General features: G+C 42.4%; 1 pseudogene; it reads right to left on the minus strand.

Annotated features, from left to right (window-relative positions):
* Positions 1–1,212: 1,212 nt before the first annotated feature.
* Positions 1,213–5,108, minus strand: part of LOC138159837 (large ribosomal subunit protein mL65 pseudogene) — an 11,055-nt pseudogene continuing 7,159 nt past the window's right edge.

The following is a 5,108-nucleotide window of genomic DNA, read 5'->3' on the forward strand; positions in this document are numbered from 1 at the left end:
TTCATGAAAACTCTTCCTATTATCATATTTCAGCATTTTTCTTGCTTTAAACAGCGCTCCTTGAAGCATTTAAACATCCTCTATAACATCCTAGATAAACTTAAGCCTTTTAGTAATGTCTTAAAGCTTTACTGGTTTCATCTTTGTTCTAAAAAAGAAAAGCTCTAATTGGATATGAGGAATTATACTTGGACCATTGGATGCAGCTTTGTATCTGTCATATACATGTGTGCATATGTGTGTGCATGTGTGTCTCTATATGTGTGTCTCTATATGCATATACACACATACATGTTGTCTCCCTTGTTAGAATAAAAGCTTCTTGAAGGCAGGGACAGTTTTTATTTTTGTCTTTGCAGCTCCAGGTCTTAGTTTAGGACCTTGTATTTAGAAAATTATTAAGACAGGCTTATCGATTGATTCATTTTTCAAGGATTGCATGTCAGGGTCATGCATTTCTCTTGCTTTTTCAATATTTTTCCTTCTATTATCCTGAAATGTCTGACAGTTTTCAGTTTTGCTTCTGTGGTCTTTTGGCTTCAAATCCAGTATTCTTTCTAGCCTACTGAGCTTTCTGCAAGGTGCTCAATATTATCACCAAAGGGGAAAAAATACTAGGAGTTCCAAGGTGCTATTATTTCATCTACAGAAATCTTTATTTCTCTTCAGCCTGGACTATGTTTGTGTCAAACTTAAAATACAATGGGAGACAATTTGCTGTTTCTGAATTCCAGAGACTCACTGAATGCTAGGATTGAAGCATATTAATTTTCTACTTCAGGTAGCTCCATGCCAAGTACTTTACACCTCTTAAATTATGTGTTTAATTAGAATACCTTGATTTCTTGGCTCAGTTAAAACACTTTTGGGAGTGGGGGCTAGGGTGTTTGCTTTGTTTTATTTTTTGTCATTTTGTCCTTGTGACTTGGCCTACTCTTTAGTATTTTTTTCGAATATACCAAATTGTCATTATTAATTTTACTGCTCAGGAACAAAAGCTTCCTGTGGTGCCACCTCCTACCTAGAATCGTTCCATCAATGGAAGAAATTATCCTGCTCTTCTCTACTCTTTGCTCTCAGGGTGAGGTGTCTTTGGTACAGTCCTGAAAAGGGCTGATTTTCCCAGAGACAATGGGTCAGTCTAATCTGTTTCCAGAGGGGGTGACTTAAGTGAGATTCAAATTTAGGATTCTGACTATAACAAATTAGTACTTTTTTTTTTAAAAGAAATATTTCTAAAATTTATTCCAGGTCTTCACATTATTATATCAAATCATAATTGATTTATTTTACATTCAGTGAAGTCTAAGTATTCCAAAAGTCTTTATAATAGTTGTGATCTGTTTCTTCTGGTCTGTTCATTAGAAACTGAACCAAAAAAAGCAAAAGTTCATCAATGAAGCCTTTAACATCACCATCTTCAATAACTTCAAAAAGAGGCCTGCTATCTGTCCCCCAACATATATTCTTATGAGGGTTATTTTGATCAGCCTGTGCAGTAAATGCCAAAGTGTTTAATTTATAACAAAAGAAGGCAAAATATTTTCCATCTGTGACCCACACCCTGGGAGACAAATGGACTGGTGATATCAGCTTCACTCCAGAATCCTTGATACATAGCCTGTGCGCCAGTCCAAGCGAAAAGACTAGCAATGGCATTGGCTCGATAACCAACTTCTATTTGATCAGCACGATTGTCGTTCAAGAGTTTCTCCCTTTTTATTTTGTCAGGTAACAGATGGAATTGCGTGTGGCCATAACAGCATGGATCTGCTGATCTTGTCCCTATAAATATGTTATTTTCATACTGTCGTTTGAATAACGGAAGTTTGTCTGGTTTACAATTCAGAACAGGAATTTCTATTGGTACAGAGTAATCCAAAGGCACAAACTCTGAAAGCCGTTTCGGCATACGAATCCGGCTGTGTGGTTTATCATCTATCTGGTATCGTAATGCATCAATTCTACCTCGACGATGACCTTTTGGAATAATTTCTTCACCACGCCACCAATAAAAGTGAACTGGACGTCTAAAATCGAGAGCTGCGGAGGCCAGGCTCGGGTAGTGGAGGGTCAACAGCCCGGTCAGGGAGGCCACGAGCTGATGGAGGGAGGGCGAGGCAACGAACTCCTGCCCCTGGTACAGAGGGGCCCGCTTCTTGCGCTTCAGGTGGAAGTGTTCCTGCAAGAGGCAGTCGCACACGGCCGAGCGCAGCGGGGCCAGATCGGCCGGGCCGCCGGGCTCGCCAGGGCCGGGGGGCGGGGGCAGAAGCAGGCCGCTCAGGTGCACGGTCTTGGTGAAGCTCTGGTACCAGCGGTCGGCACGAAGGGCGACGGTCTGCGGCTACACGACATACTCGAGGCGCTGCAGCTTCGTGAGCACGCGCAGCTCCGCTTCATCGGAGGGCGCGTCGCGCGCCTCCGGATGCCACCGCTCCACCCGACGCTGCCGTCAGCGAGGCCACCACCGGCGGGTACCGTGCCGCCGAAGCCGCGGGCCTGGCGACCTCGGCCGCCGTGTGGGCCGCAGTACCCGGCCGCACCGCCGCAACCCAAACCGAATAGAGGCCAACGGCGAGGGCGGAGCTGAGTATTTTTCTGTTTAAAGAAAAAGTGGAAAGGTAACAATAGCGTGAAGAGAATAAGTCCCCTACATCCCTTTTCGTTATTTCTAATATTCTTTGTCAGCCTCTTTCTCCATGGCTCCAGAACAGAGCATTCTACGGAAGAAATAGTCTTCAGAAGACTGAGCTTTATTTCCTTCCAAGGGTAGGCCCAGTCACTTAGACTCGCTTCTCTTCTGTGTAAATATTTTTGTGTGCCTCTCCCACTCTGCTTCCAGCCTTCGCTTTGAATAGTCTTCCTCCTCATTTCCCTTCTAACTGCACCCCTCCCTGGTGCTCCACTCAGACCCCTTTCCCACCCACATTCATGACATCTTGCTGCTAATCACTCTTTCATCTGCCTATATGCTTTTTTGAAGTCCACCAGAATATCTTTTGGCCTTGGATATGAAGACGTGGATGAATTCCCCAGTATTAAAGTGGAAAGACCATAGGATTTGGAGTTAAAGGAGCTACATTCAGACCTGGGCTCTGCTATAACTACATGCCCATGTGGCTTTGCATATGTCCCTTCATCTTGATTCTTAGTTTCCTCTTTCTAAAATGAAAGAGTTGCTCTGCCCTAGATGAACTCTTACCCTAAGATTTGTTTTATAGGGAGAGATGGTGCCATTTGGCCCAGTAGAAAGATTTGTACTTAGAGGTTGTTGTTGTTCAGTCATGTCTGACTCTTTGTGACTCCATTTGGGGTTTTCTTGGCAAAGATACTGGAATGGTTTGTCATTTCCTTATGCAGATCATTTTACAGATGGGGAAACTGAGGCAAACAAGGCTAAGTGACTTGCCAAGGTTTACACAACTAATAAGTGTCTGAGGCTGGATTTGAACTCAGGAAGATGAGTCTTCCTCATCCCGAGCCCAGTGCTCTATCCACTGCCCATCTAGCTGCCCACAGGACATGGGTCAAATCCTTCCTCTGACCTTGACTCTCTATGTAATGCTGGTCAAACCTCTTGTCTTCGCTGGGTCTTGGTTTCCTCATCTGTAAAGTGAGAGGCTGAACTGGATGGTCTCTGAGGTCCCTTTTGGCTCTGAATTTATGAACCTTTGATCCAAGAATGTCCAAGGTTCCTTTCATTTCTAAGTTTCCTAAATACTGTAATCTCTCTGGACTTAGGTTATCTGATGAGAGGGTTAGACTAGAAGACTCTGAAGTTTCTTCCAGCTCAAAATCTATGATGCTCTGCCCTTGTAAATGACTAAGTCTGGAGGATAGCCCAAGAGATTTTTTTAAAACAAATTTTTCTTACACTACACATTTTGTAACAGTCAAGAAATGAATACTAACCAAGGTCTGTTTACTTCATTCAAATAAGAAAATGTTGGGAAGCTTTTCTTTTTTTTAAGTACCATATTATCACAGGGCTAACATATGGGCAGATCTACCCTACTGAGGTATGTATGTATGCAATCTTGAATCAAGATGCCTCATGTCTGATCCCTTATGGTCCCCATGGAAGGGATCAAACAGGGAGAAACTGCTTCCGCAGCAAATCAGCAAATTAGAATTAACAGGCCCGCAATTCCTTTTGTAAAGGTCAGTGCTGTCAATGATTGTAATTCTTGTGGATATAATAAACTGAGCAATATGCTAGAAGCATCTGCCTCTCCAGAGCTATGTTTAAGTCATCCAGTGGGAAAAAAAGGAGAAAAAATAATCATAAAAAATGGTTTCAGGGAGGTGCTGGTCATATAAAAATAGAGACAGTGTCCTTGATGCAATTGAAAGCTATTGCACAAATGATTTTCTTTTGTGGTTTGTGTTAAAAATAAATGGATTTAGTTTATAATTGTTGATTTTTTTTTCTTTTTCCAAGAGCCAAGACCCAGCAAGTAAAGGAAATTAGGCAAGGGGTCAAAGAGAAAGACAGGCCATTTGTAAGTATAGAAAGAGACAACAAATATTTTCAAAGGCAGAAGGATTAAAACCCAACTGGAGAAGAGGTAGCAGGATGTCTGTGTTGTTCCCTTCAGCCTTGCACACACTGTGACCCAATTTGCAGGACCTCACAGGTTGGCAGGGGAGACCCCAGTGCTGTCTCTTCTGATTAGGTCCCCTGGAAGCAGGAGTGGCTCAGTGAAATTGTCTCAGTAGTCTATCAGTAGCCGGCTTACACAACAACTGTGGAAAATTATTAAACTTACAGAGAGACAAATGGCTTGGGAGGGCATAAAGAGCGGCTTTGGAAAGCTCGATAGCGGTATATCATGTTCTTTCTCTTCTTCCTAGGGAAAAAATAGATGGGGCTTCCTAAATATAGCTTCATATTGTAGTTAAATTTAAGTTTAAGTTCATTGACTTAAAAGAGTAATGTTAAAACTGGAAGGAGCCTTAGTAAACCCCTAGTCTGGGCGTTCTTAAATGTGTCACGCACTCCTTTGGCAACAGTCTGGTGGAACCTTGGAGCTGCTTCTCCGAGTGATGTTTTTAAATGTGTAAAATAAAATACCTAGGATTACAAAAGAAATCAATCGCATTGAAAT

Source organism: Petaurus breviceps, unplaced genomic scaffold, assembly GCF_028583685.1.
Source record: "Petaurus breviceps papuanus isolate PSGF00001 unplaced genomic scaffold, PetGlider_PUasm1.0 178, whole genome shotgun sequence".
NCBI lineage: Eukaryota > Metazoa > Chordata > Mammalia > Diprotodontia > Petauridae > Petaurus > Petaurus breviceps.